At 42.3% G+C, this 14,139-nt stretch overlaps 1 protein-coding gene across 13 annotated transcripts in view; it reads left to right on the top strand.

Moving 5' to 3' along the window:
• The window catches only part of ENOX1 (ecto-NOX disulfide-thiol exchanger 1), a 383,990-nt gene that overhangs the window by 111,898 nt on the left and 257,953 nt on the right, over positions 1-14,139 (top strand). For all 13 annotated transcript variants that reach the window (XM_074564894.1, XM_074565012.1, XM_074565005.1 and 10 more), the window contains one exon: positions 4,376-4,453. The gene's annotated coding sequence lies outside the window, so the exon portion shown is untranslated. The remainder of the gene's footprint in view (positions 1-4,375; positions 4,454-14,139) is intronic.

The raw sequence follows: 14,139 nt of genomic DNA, 5'->3' as shown, positions 1-14,139 counted from the left end.
TACATTAAGTAATCAACCTCTTCAGACCAGTAGGTCATGGCACTGAAATTGCCTGTTCGTGAAAGCGTAAGTTCCTCAGCTTTGGAAACCCATGAAAACATGCAAATCACTCAAACCAAACCCACAGAAAAATAATGTCCTCTTCCCCACCGCTGCCCTGCTGTGGGAAAGGCCTTTCGCAGTCCCTGATTTCCCCCCAGAGTGAAATCACATCCACCACTCAATACAAAATTAATAAAGGTATATAGAGCATGTTGAGCAAAACACTGACATATCCCCAATGGTGAATTTACATCCCGCCCCCCCCCCACTTCTCCGCCCCCCCCAGTCCTGTTTAAAATTAATAAAGGAAGACAGAGCACACAAAGCTGACACGGGAGAGCGTAAAACCCCACACGTAGAGTCCGCCAAGGTTTGTCACTGCGAGGGAGCTGCCGCGATGGAGAAAGCGTGAGGCTTTAAAGCACGCATTGGAAATGCCGGTTCCCTTTCTCGACCAGGTTGAGGAAGGCTCGCTGGCAGTGCGCCCAGTGGATTTGTCTCTCGGGAAGGGTCATCGCCTGAATTATTCGTTGCGTTCACAACGTTCCTGCGCCATCGAGTCCCCTTTCCCTTCTTCCTGCAGGTGATGTGCAGGATAAAAGATGCCGTTGCCATCAGAGGCTTGTTCGGCTGCATCCCACCTTCCGCTTGCCTTCTGCCCTTCCCTCTCCCGAAGACACACTCCGCTGTCATCGGTGTGCGGTTATAGGACTGTAAAAATGTTCTGTGATCTGTAGCCAGCCAAAGGCTTCATTGGCCATGGTGATAGACCAGGGAATGCTGGAGCAAGGGAATGCGGATACTATTAATGTCTACAGCATTTGTCCCCTTCAGCAAATTGCCCTATTTTAGAACAGAAAATAGATGAGAATCCCCAAAGATTGCCTTGGGTAAATCTACCTGAATGGTTACCTGGCCATCGGGAACCTCTTCTATGGCATGGAAGGCCTGGCATGGAGATCAGGTACCAGGAAGATGGGCTCTACTAGTTGTCCTACAGCAATTAAGCATAATCCTTTGTACTCAAAGAGATCAATAACCTCTTCTTGACCGGCAAATCTTACATCTGTACCCTTCAGAGCCATGCAGACCTCCTCTGCGAGTGCCAGCCATTGATCTGGCTGCAGAAACTTCTCACAACCGATCGGGAGCAGTTGGAAACTGTCAGTTTTCAAAATGGTTATGGCTGCACATTTCTGAAGAGATAAGAGTTGTCTTGTACTGCATGCTGGCTTCGGGTTAAACTTTTCTTTATCGCTCTGATGTTCTGCAGACACCGCCCGTTACCCCCAGGTTTGCAGCCAGCTTCTCCCACCAGTTAATGCGTATTTTATGAGCCCAGAGATGATGCTGCGGAGAGTGGAGCTGTGCCAAGAAGAGTTGTTCCGGCTTGTCTTCATCCTTGTCTCTTTTTTTTTCTGTACTTGCGGCAGCTGAAGGGGAGGAGGGGAATGCTCTATCCGTGGCAAGAAAAAGCAACCCAAACTGCTGTGTAGCGTGATGGCTGGTGTGCAAATGTACAGCTGCCGAGGAGCAATGTGTCAACCATGCGTCTTAGGCTCCTCATATACCAACTCTTCGCATTGCTTCAAAGAGAAACTCCACCAGTCTGTGGTGGCCTGTTAGAGGTCTGCAGATGGTACTGAGTGCCCCAGAAGTGGCATCTATTTGGGGACCGACTTGCAAAGACTCCGGGGATTTATTTTCAAGTTTGATCCCCGAGGTGGGATCAAATCTGTCACCTTGGGTCCTGCGGGACAGACCCACAGCGTCCTCAGTCTGGCAGCAGCCCAGTGGGCCCTGGGCACGTGGCCAAGCTGCTAAGCCACCAATTTCAGGAGTGTATTTCATAAGCAATGCCTTATAGCTAACTTAAACGTGAACTGGTCGTTTGGATGAGGCGACTGTGTGTTAGGTAGGATGAAGCTGTTGCAACAAAACATCTTCCTTCCAAGAAAATCCCTTCCTGTAGGCGAGTCTTTAGTCATCTTTGTAACCTTTGTCATCCTCTCCTCCCTGGGGAGTCTTCTCTGTGACCTTTGCTATTCTACCAAGGCGTCTCATAAATTATTATTCTTTTAAATGGCACTTAGGCTGTCGTAGTGGCCGCTAGCCTTGAAGATTTGCAGTCTACCCTGTAATTTTGAGAGGGGGGAAAAAAATGGTTAAGTGACAGAAGAAATATTGTACTTCACGGTAAAACTACTTTTGTGTTTCATTTTCTGCTCAAGTCATTCATATCCCTGTCACTAACCTCATTCAGGTCAAGGGCTTGAGGCAGAGAACAGGAATAATATTTTTGGTCAGCCTGATGCATCTGAATATTACAAACATTTGTAATTTTGAAATTGAAATGAGCATTGTGTTAAATCCTCAGGCAAATAATATTAAGGCATAATAGATTACTGAAGTTTGCATTTCTTTTGGCAATTCAGACCAAGGCTCTTTTGGCTGGTTATTCCAGACATTAATGAACCCGCTGGCACAAAGGGAGCTGCTCCTTATGGCTGCAGATTGGATCCCAGGTTCTGCAAACTTCACAGGAAATTCTGCGGGCCAAGTAGTTGAAATATTAAAGAAAAAATTAATCAGGCACACATTAAATGTGAAGCATGGAAGAAAACATCTGCAGCACTCGGTGGACGTCTGGGTAACATACTTGCAGTGCTGTTTTGCCAGCTTACATCTGGAGTGGTTCATCAGAAGAGCACAGATGCTAGTGTGAAATAGGTCATCATAGCAGCAGGGCATCGGAACAGAGACATTTCTTTTTTTTTTTTTTTTTCTTTTTTTTTTTCCTGCAGTAACAGCTATTCCTTTTTATTCACACCAATTATGAAAATGTTAGCCAAGTCTGAGATGTGAATGCATGTATTGTGACAAGCCCATACTCTGAAAGGGCATCAAGGTAAAAACTAACCTAACGAGGAGGCTTCAGAGAAGCAGTCCTTTTGCAGTACACACTGAGCATCCTTTAACAGACATAGTGGCTATTTTTTGCTAGGATTATGATTATTATTTCTTTTCCTTTGCTTTATTTTTTTGCATTTTAGTTGAGATGTTACTGAATGCCTTCTTGGTGGCAAATGCCCAGAAGCGGAGATGCTAATTCACGGGAGTTTCATCAGTCATTTCAAAGGAGAGGTCACATAGATAAGAAAAATGAACAGCACGCAGTATGTGAAGCAGTGACATTCAATGAGTCCTTGTCACTAGCAGCCATTAGCATGCAAGCCTGCTGTTATGTTTCAGTGCTTTATGTGCTTTTCTTGACCAGGCAGGGAGCCTTCGGAGCACTGTAGCAGTTAATACCATACAAGTTATTGTTTCTTTCTTGAATGCCTTATATTTTTAGTACCATTTAGATGCTTCTCTGTCCCCTTGTGCATCTAAAATTTTAAAGAGAATCAAAGAATGCATAATTTATATCTGTCCCAGAGGTAATGGAGTGACTCAATGATATCTGTGAAGGGGATGATTTTAGATTTCATGTCTTATGCAAGAGGTGATTTTTATACGAAAACTGCAAAAATTGGCCTCGGGGATACCCAGATAATTATCCTTACAACAACGGGTGTGGATTCCAGGGGGATTATAGCAAAAAGCTATAGTGTATTGGATTTACCCGTGTGTGTCACTGTTGTCGTAATCGAAAACATAGCAACTGATAGATCTCAGGCAATATAACTTGTATTTTGGCTTGGAATAGCACATGCAGGAGGTGTGAAAAGACAGGTTTGCTTTGATTCTGTTGAAGAATTCATGCAAGATGCAAGGCATTTGTTTACTGTTGAGATTCTTTCCTTCAGTTAAAGGAAAAAACAATTGTTTACTGATGTTGGGCAGAACCCATCAGTATGTGCTTTATCACACAGCACACTTCCACTAGACTATTTCTGGTTTCATTTACCAAAAGCCTAGAAGTGCCATGGCTAGAAATAAATGTCTGCTTCTTTGATATGCTATATGTTTGAAAATGCACTTTAAGGTCTGTATTACAGACAGTTCAAAGGGAATATAAATTGGTGCAGTATTCTCTCTTTTTTCTTTTCTTTCCAATCCAGTCCCACATATTCATTGCATTTTTATCAAGACTGTTTTCAATAACGTCTCTTTAAAAACAACTTACCATTTTGTATTTTATTTAACTTGGACTTTGTTATATTTAAATAATTGTTAACGATCTTGCTGCTTCCATAGTTTAAAATGTTTAACATCCTCTAAACCAATTCTACACTGACTTTTAGCATTGTGTATCCAAGGAGACAGCTGATCTTATTTCCTTTTCCTTTGGAAACCCTCTAGCTTTAACTATTCTTTCTGGTTCTTGCAGGGTTGGCCATGACAATTGGTAACGTTCCTTTGGAAATACCATGATGGGGACGCTGAGAAGTTACCTTGCTTCCTACAGGTCTGTAAACTCTTATTGCATTCGCACTATTTCAGCATGTAGGCTCCTGTGCTGACTTGCTATCTTTTTTTAATCTCAAATGCACGCAAAGCAAATTAAAATTCAATTTTATTCTGGAGCAAGCGTGAAAAATTATTTTTGTTTCTTGCAAAATATTGAGGACGTGACTCTGTTCTGCTACTGTTGTATGAATGGAGAGTAACCCATGCGTCTTTCCTTTGAAGTGAATTACTGCAGTTTATAGAGTTGAACTGCAGAAAGGAATTGGGCCTGTAAGTCATTCTCACCGCACCGCTATGCCTTTCAGCGTGTGTTGAAACTGCATTACCCTAAAAGGCCCTGCAATCAATTCCTCCCACCCAGGTTGCTAATGTGTGAGCGGCTGTCCCACAGCTATAGCGGTGGACGTTTCAAGGAGCTCGCTTAGAAAAGGGTCAGTGGAATTACTGGGGCTTTTGGGTCAGGAGCAGCTCAGGTTCATAGAAAGTTTAAGAAAATTAAAAAAGAAAAAAAAAAGTTGATATTTAAGAGACTATAAAAAGAGCAGAAAAATAATGGCTTAACCCCTGTAGTGTCATCAAGAAGTGGTGAAGAGCCTGTAACTAATGCTATGTCCTTGTCCACCAGAACGAGTGTGTTATAATCGCTGTGGCCTGTGATCACAATGATTTAGAGGGTAGAAAACACTCCCCTGCATTTCAATATGTTTTTATACGCAGCTATATAACAGAGAAAAATTAGATTCCTTACTGCTTTCAAAGGTAGTACTGAACAGCATTTTTATAGAAATTTGCTCAGAAAAACCAATGCGAATCAACTTTTTCGTCTAGGTGGTCATACCCTGCTATCGGATCACGCTTGGGGTCTGTGGGAGTTGTATCCGGCCCTAAATAATGATTCTCAAAAATGTTGATGTTTGAAATATGCTCTATTTCAATCGGTTGGTTTACCTGAGAGCACTTTGGGTATTATTGCTTTCCTTGTTGCCTCCGTGTAGTCACTTACTGTTCCATTAGCCTGTAGGAATTCTGCAGGGAAAGTGGCTTGTAAACCTTAAACAAAAAGAAAACCAGGTGGATTTAGGGGATGAGTGGTATCGAAAACACCTTTTAATTCATTCTTGGAAATTATTATGATTTGGTAATACCTTTTAAAGCCAACCCCGCTCCAAAATCCCTTAGAAGCTCTTTGAACCTAGATGTGAACCTCACACAAGGCTACAGCTTCCGTAATGAGCAAAAGCCCTAGATTAGACTAGTTGAGATACTGCAGATACAGATCTGATCGGGATGCCTCGGGCCTGTGTTGAGTGAAAGCTCTGTGTTCAAAAATAAGTAGCTTTTCAGAGTAATTGCACAACTGTTGAATGATCTGTGTCATGCTAAAGCTTTACGACTGCGCTATTTCTTTCTTTAATGTTGATATCCCTTAGGGCAAAATTTGTGTTTTTCTTTGGCGGGGCGGGGGTTGGCAGGGGGAGAAAGAAGTGCAAACACGGAAAGGCATTTAGGATAAAGGGAGAAAACTTGTTGCATGTGTTGGCATTTGGGTTATAAATCCTTTACTAGCAGCAGCAGCTGCTTTATAAAGTCTTCCTTTCCAGACCTGTCTATGAGCGTTGTTCGAATCACGACTCACCAAAGACTTCCAAGAGCTACTGCTAAATTTGACAAAGCAAAGTGGGGTTGGGCCTGTGTCCTAGAGAATTTGGTACACACGCAGCCGACACCTGCTACGCAGAGAAAGCTTAGGCAAGTCATTTGTCTAAAACACGTTTTAAAAGTTTCCTTGTTCACAAGTCAGATTCCTGAAGAATAATGGCTTTGTGACATACATACAAACTAGTATTGTGTCATTTAAAAAGAAGATAAATATTATATTAATTTTATATATGTACGTATTAGATATATGTATACTAGGTGGCATAAATTAGTTTGGATATGGCTATGCTGCACCTTCATTATAATGCAGAAGCAAAGGTAAACCGATTAAATTAAAAGGAAAGACATTTCTACTGAAAAGGAGATCCGACGTGTAATTTTCCCTTGGAAAGCATTGCCCCAAGGTATTATGAAAAGGTTTTGCATTGAACCCTTGCAGGAAACAGATATTTGCATCAATAAGAATGCCATCACAGATATATTTTTCATTTTACACAGTTATAAAGTGATTACACAGCAGTTGCCTGGCTGAAGGCTGAACTCACTGGTCCTCGGCCTGGGGTTTGGGTAAAGCTTCTTTTGCAGCTGTGTAGGTATCTCTTGTACCACTTCTCTGTACCATCTGGTATTGACATTGAAGGAAAACAGGATACTGGTCTAGCCAAATAATTCATTTAATCCAGGTCAGCTTTTTCCATTTATCCCGTGTCTTTCGCTGCACATTTAATGTATTTTTTTTTTCTCATAAGTATCTCCTCCTCTTGTACAGTTCTTGTTTTCTTAATCTGTCTTTTATTTCCTGCCTACGATCCCTCGCCCGTTCTCCAGAGAAGTCTCCCTTTCCCTGATACCTTTGTTACTTATTCTTGCTTTGTTGGAGTTTCATTCATTTATTGCTGGAGTTTCTTAATTTTTTCTATTGGGGTCACTAAATGAGGCATCTCTCCAAATGCCTCTCGGGGTCTCCTCAAACCTTTGCCCTTGGCACCCCTACGGTGGAACAAGTGTCTTGGTTTTAGGGGGAGCAGAGAAAAATAAAGGCAGTGAAAACAGTTCATGGCTGCCCCGTGGGATGGGAAGCCCCATCTCTGCCCTGTCCTCCTGTTACAGCCTCCTGGGCACACGATCGGCAGGGGCTTGCTCCTGGGTGGGGTTTGGTGAAGGACGTGCTACTCCATCGTCTTGCAGCTTCTTCAGTAATGAAAACACAACTGGAAAAACACCAATCTGTCAAAAGGCATGGTCGGGAAGGAGGAAGGAGGGGAAGAGGCTAGGGAGAGCACTTTGCCACGGGAGCACGTAAGCATGGCAACTGTAACTTTGATCTCCATACCAGCGCTGCAGGTGGACCTGGAGAGCCCTGCTGCTGCTGTATTAGATACACAGGCCTGCCTTAAAGCCGTGCTGCCAGAGAGGCCAAACCCTCGATGCCATCAGGCTTTGCTCACGGGGATGCGAGGGCGATGAAGTGGATGCTCGCACGTGACGTGTGGAGGTCTGCAAAGGGGAAGCGGGGGGAGCTGAGGCACAAACCATAACCGCGGAGGCAAACACGAGCATGTTATCTTTGCACAACTTATATGCAAATGACCTGGCTATGAAAAGGCAAAAAAGGAAAGGGAATGTCACTACCTGGAAATGTGCCATGTGTGCATTTGATGCATATATTTGAATTATTGAATAGATCGAAGCCAAATAGCCTGGTAACTGGAGAAAATCTATAAGCTAGATGCTCTAAGGAAATGTGGCAGAATAAAATGGGAGGATGGGGGAAGTAAATCTCACAGAGCTGCCATGGAAGGGCGGTTGCATTTTATTAGAACAGAAATTAAAAGAAGACTGTGAGTTTGTAAAGACTATTGTGTCCAAACGATGGGGTGTATGTGCAAGCTGACTTAAACACATATATGCATTTTTTATTTTTGAATGATGATTCAGAGGGTCTGTGACCAGCCAGCTCTGTTCTTTTATTGCCCACAGCAAGTCATGGAGCAGGTGATTATTAGAAAGAATAAAATGACAATTTTCTTACCTGAATAAGAGCTGTGGCCAGAGCAAGAGTTCTGCAAGATGGAGGCAGGGAAAACAAACCAACCAACCCAGACAGCAGATGGACCTTCCATTGGCTTTTATGTTTTGAGCCGTTCCCAAGGAATTCCTAGGAATGGTGGCAAGTGTTTCCTCTACTGGAGGAACAGACCAGAAGCGTCCTTAAATATCTCCCGCAGAATCACAAAATGGTAGGGGTTGGAAGGGACCGTCAGAGATCATCTAGTCAAACTACCCTGCCAGAGCAGGGCCACCTAGAGCAGGTTGCACAGGAATGCGTCCAGGTGGGTTTTGAATATCTCCAGAGAAGGAGACTCCGCCACTTCTCTGGGCAGCCTGTTCCAGTGCTCTGCCACCCTCAAAGTAAAGTTTTTCCTCATGTTGAGATGGAATTTCCTGTGTTCCAGTTTGTGCCTGTTTCCCCTTGTCCTGTCGCCAGGCACCACTGAAAAGAGTCTGGTCCCATCCTCTTGACACCTGTCCTTTAGATATTGATAAGCATTGATGAGATGCTACCCTCAGTCTTCTCTTCTCCAGGCTGAACAGACCCAGGTCTCTCAGCCTTTCCTCCTAAGAGAGGTGCTCCATTCCCTTGATTATGTTTGTAGCCCTCTGCTGGACTCTCTGCAGTAGTTCCTTGCCTTTCTTGAACTGGGGAGCCCAGAACTGGACACAGTACTCCAGATGTGGCCTCACCAGGGTGGAGGGGGAGTGGATGACCTCCTTTGACCTGCTGGCCACGCTCTTTTGAATGCACCCCAGGATACCTTCTTGGCCACAAGGGCGCATTGCTGGCTCATGGTCAACTTGTTGTCCACCGGGACTCTCAGGTCCCTCGCTGCAGAGCTGCTCTCCTGTGGTTTTATCATAGCTGCTTCGCAGAGGAATGGGAAAGCAGTTGAGACACCGCTGCAAACTACATAAAGTGTTCATAGACTCAGATCAAGAACAAGGCTTTTTACCATTCTCACTTCAGTGCCCATCATCTTCTGTTCCAAAGTGGCAAGTAGTTGATCATCTTTGCTGATTTTAACTCCTGGGACATTATGGAAGAAGAAGGGAGATCTTCAGTATCAACAATCGAAAACACCTTAGGGACACCAAAGATCGTTTGGCTCATTTGCCTGCGTTACCAACAAGAGCAAAGATGTCTAGATAATCTGTGAGAGATGTTTATCTAATCTTCCAGTGAGGAAGATTTCAGTGCCACCCCTTGTAGTTTCTTCCAGAGCTGCACAAGACTTGGAGGTATTTCTAAAATCCAAGTTATCACAGAATCACAGAATCACAGAATGGTAGGGGTTGGAAGGGATCTCTGGAGATCATCTAGTCCAACTGCCCTGCCAGAGCAGGGTCACCTAGAGCAGGTAATGCTTTATTTGCTCCATAGGAGGCCATTTGGTGTCTTATTTATAGTGAAGATAGACAACAGTTGAACAGAACTTTTTTTTATGTAATCTGTTCAAATATTAGAAGGAAAAATGATTTTATGTTGTAGTTTATTTCATTTGTTTATCTATTTTTCAGGATAAGCATGTGCAGATCCTAAAAGTCCCATTCTAAAACCTCTTTTTTCTGTCTTCCTTCCATATACCTGTATCCCTCCGTGTGTTGTTAACTTCTTGACTCAAGTGTCAGTGTTAAGAAGCTGACTATAGTCAACATGACTTCCAGATGGATACAAATTAAGTAAAATAAGCCCAGAATTAGAAGCTCGATAATTAATTATGGAGGTATACCCTCAATTAAAATGACTCCAATCCGTAGCTTACCTTAGCTTAGTCTAGATGTAATCACTACTAGTGTCTTCTCTCTATTATCCTTTAAACTCTTCTCAGTATGATACTAGGTAATGAATGACGTTGTTGGAGAGACAATAAGTGTACAACTGATAGCTCTCAGCATATGGATAATGGCACATCCTGCACCTTTTCATTGCCCACAGTCTGGCTGCACAGAGATATCTGAACAACTGATGAGGTGAAATGGTGGCTGTAGCACGTTTCAGAAGCAATAATTGTCCATTCAGGTCCCTTTAAAAGAAAGACAGCAAAGAACTGCTAAGTTTTCTATCACTGAGGCCCTCAGAAGAATCAATCACATCATGAATAATAATAATAGAAGAGGGAGGACAGCTGCTCAACTGAGCATCATCAGTATTGACACCTTCCAGGAAGAGTAATCAGTAATCCACTTGACCAAAGCAGGTGTCACAACAAGATAAAAGTCATAAGCTGCAGCTCCAGTGAGAGTCTGTTGCCTTAGACAGAAAGATTTGAATTGATTTCACTTCTGAAAGGCAGCTCAAACGTCTTCTCCAGTTGAGAGGAGAAATCCATTGTCACTACTACTCTCCAAGTCTCCAGAAACAGCAATGAAACTTGCAGAGCTTGTTACCTAAAAAAAATCAAGGAGCATTCAGATGGCCAAGTGCCAGCCAAAACAAACAGTTACAAAAAAATCTTTTCTTTTTTCTACCAAAGCCGAGCACAATGTTGGCAGGTTTATGTCCTTTCTCTCCTGCTTTTTAGCTAAAATATGTGGAGAGGCCACCAGTTCAAACAGTAAACATTAAAGGACTTTTTTTGGATTTGTGTACATGAGAGAAGAATGATGGTGAGTTTGGTCCTGCAATTCATATATTTGTGATGCTATCACCATTAGAAGCTGCCTGTGATGATTATTCAGCTCTTTTTGTTTTCAGCCTCGTAAAACCTCTTTGACACCAGCTTAATTCAGGAGCAACCTTTGTTCATCTTCAGAACTCAAAACCCAGCAAATTTCACTCAATATCATAAGTAATAGTAAGGCAAAACCTATAATTTGTTAAAGTTTCAGCTTTCTTTCTAGGCTTAAGTGTAGCACACACAGCACTTCGGGACCGAGAGTCCTGAGATATACTGCTCCAGATGGACTCAGATTGCTATGGTCAATTATCACATCAGAAAAGGGAAAATATAGAGAGAAATTGATTATTAGATGCCACAAGTGAAAAACAAAAAGCAAAACTTAAAGAAATTGACATCAACATTAATATGACTTAGGTGACTCCATAGAAGAAATGATCCAATAATGCTGTAGGCAACCATTCGGGAAATAACGTGTTCTTACCTAATGTCATTGATGCCACATTTGGGGGAAAAAAAAAAAAAAAAAAAGCCACTGAATATTGTGTTCAAGAGGCTTTGTAAGAATCAGAGGAAAGCATGACCAGGCAGTTTGCTCAAACAGCAAAAATGAAAGTAGAAAGATGAAAGAATATCTTGGGTCAAGCCACTCTTTAACTTTGAGCTTTCAGAACACCGTTAAAAATTAACTAAGGAAAACATAATACATACTAGTGCCCCAAATATCCTAGAACTCAAAAATTTATTCTCCTGCTAACTAGCCACAGTTTTTTTTTCCTAGAATCATAGAAAATTAGCAAGTAGCTTGAGGGCCTTGCAGCTGCATCAGCTGTGCTGACACTCTTCCCATCAGAGCTGTGGATGACCCATTTCTGAGGGCCTCCATTGTTGGAGGTTCTCTTGGCAATTCATTCCAAATCCTGATTTTCTGTACCATCAGAAAATATTTTTTTTCCATTCTTAGCCTGCACGTTACTTCTGTCTTACCTGCAGTGAACAAGAATGGATTATTCCCTTTTTCCTTGCAACCATCTTTAATATTTTCAGAGTCTTTTGTCAAGTTTCCCCAAGTCTTCTCTTCTTTACTTTAAACAACAATTTATTCCTTCAATTTTTTGTCATGTTTTCTAGAGTACTCACTGTCAATCGGTCACATCCTTCATAAAATGTGGCATCCGTCACTGCACCCAAGGTTATGGTTGAAGTCAATCCAAAGTGAAGTAATAAAGGAGAATTCCCTGGTGTGTCCTGTCGATAACATTCTCCTTTATATTTCCAGTCTGACAGTCATACATATGTGACAGTGACTCTGTTGAAGATTGTGATCCACTGGATAACCTCAGATCCTTCTTGGAAAGATTAAACCTATTTGGTTATTTCCTGTTGAGTGTTTGCTGAGTTGGCTGTTTCTGACCTCACCTCTCAAACATAATGGCCAGCAGCTCAGTATTCTAGGCTGAAACTCATAAGATCCAGCCAATTTGAAAAAAAACCAGAAACTTTTCTCAGTTCTCTCTAATCTACTTTTTCCTATTATGGCCTGGATTTCTACTCGTTTGTCTTCACTGTTAACTGTTGTCGCTTTCTGATCCCAGCTGATGCTTCAAATGGCCTTTCCTCCCGTTGAGTAGCAAACCAACTATTTCCTTCTCACTATTGCTAATAGTGGTATTCTTACTATCGCACTTAGTGGCTTTCTTGGGAAGGTTTTCTTCCTTTTACATCCCCCTACCAAAAGTACATTGCAATGTTACATAGACTAGAGGAGGGGCTTTGAAAGACAGTGTACAATTTTCATAATACGGGATTCGACAGAGGCACTAGACTTACAAGAGCAATTGAAGACAGTTATGGCAGTACTTGACAGGTAACACACAGATGTCCCTATTCTTACAGCCTCAGCTTGATCTAAGTAATAACAAGGAACCAGCATCAAAGAGAATAAAGAAAAATGTTTCAGAGGGACCAAGGATCTTGAAAGCAAAAGTCATGTGGTAAATCCAGGAGAGGGCTGAGTCTGAAATATGGCACCTTGTTCATAAAATTGACTGACATCATGTGTTTTGCTTAGAGGAGACTTAATTTCTTCATAATGCTGTTCTTTTAATGTTTGAAGGCCACCAATTCACTTAAGCAGTTAATCACAATGTTCTATGTTTCTTTCACTCCATGAAAACATCCCAACTGTTCTTATATTTTATTTTTCTCTTCTCACACAGCCTTTTTACTGTTTTGAGGTGGCAAAGAAACAAGGGGAGAAGGGAAAGGGGATGATTACAGAGTAACAAGTTAAAAACAGTATCTTCTGCGATGAGCTCTAATACCATTGTCAATATTACTTCTTTTTTGTGCTGGTTTTTTTTGTGTTTTGGGTTTGTTGGGTTTTTTTTTGGTGTGTGTGAGCTTTTCAGCAATGTCTCCAAAATCCTGGCCAAGGTTCTGCAGACCAGTTGCTGTCAGGTTCTCATGTCAGTCACACATGAGTGAGATCAATCAAATGCACTATCTGGTCCCAATGAAGTGTAGATATACAGAAAGAGCTCATTGTCCTCTTGTTCTGGGGCATGGGGCATTTTGAGCCTCTGATCTTTCTATAATCCCTCCAGGAGCTTACCCCTTTAATGCTGGAGACCTTTGCCTCCCGATTTTATAATGGTCAGTCCCGTGATTCTTCCTCCATTAATGCATCTTTGATTTTTCCACCTCTGTAGCTCCTTCTGTAGGTTCAAGTGAGTTGAGATTTCCGTTGGGAAGTTTCTCTCTGTCAAGAGCTGTACAGCCAGCAGGCAGCTTGCAGTGCCATAGGACAGGCTTTCAGAAAAAAGTCAATGTTTGATAGCCAAATGCAGCATGCTATTTTAAGGTCTTTAAGTTATAATAAAAAAAACAAGTCTACATGGGTGTCCTTTGTGGCAGCATTTTGTTTGCTTCTATGAAGAGGTTTCACTGCATGTGCTGACCATTCACTGGACTGATGACAGTCTCACCACTGAGTGCATGAGGTGCTTAAGACTATGGAGCCTAGATCCAACCTAGACTCTGCTTTGCAATCCCAGGCTCTCCAGGCTACAGGCTTTTCGCCTGGCACTTCCAGTAGAGATCTGTAACTCAGCAGCCTACGGCCTTGGTCCAGAGTCCATTCCTCATTCCCCTAGTTCTCCTTCTGTACTCCTTCTTGCAGAATTTCCCAAAAAGTTTGAAATGGTTGCTTTATACTTTGGTTCACCAGGATTCAGGTGCTCACTGAGAGTCCACAGACATACGGATGAGGGTTTACATCTACACAGCTCTCTACTGGTCGAAAGGAGTTCCCTCTGACCGATTTCCAAGCCAACCAGAAGCTGTGTAG

Source organism: Larus michahellis, chromosome 1 (assembly GCF_964199755.1).
Source record: "Larus michahellis chromosome 1, bLarMic1.1, whole genome shotgun sequence".
Classification (NCBI taxonomy): domain Eukaryota; kingdom Metazoa; phylum Chordata; class Aves; order Charadriiformes; family Laridae; genus Larus; species Larus michahellis.
This window is presented reverse-complemented; position numbering and strand designations above follow the sequence as displayed.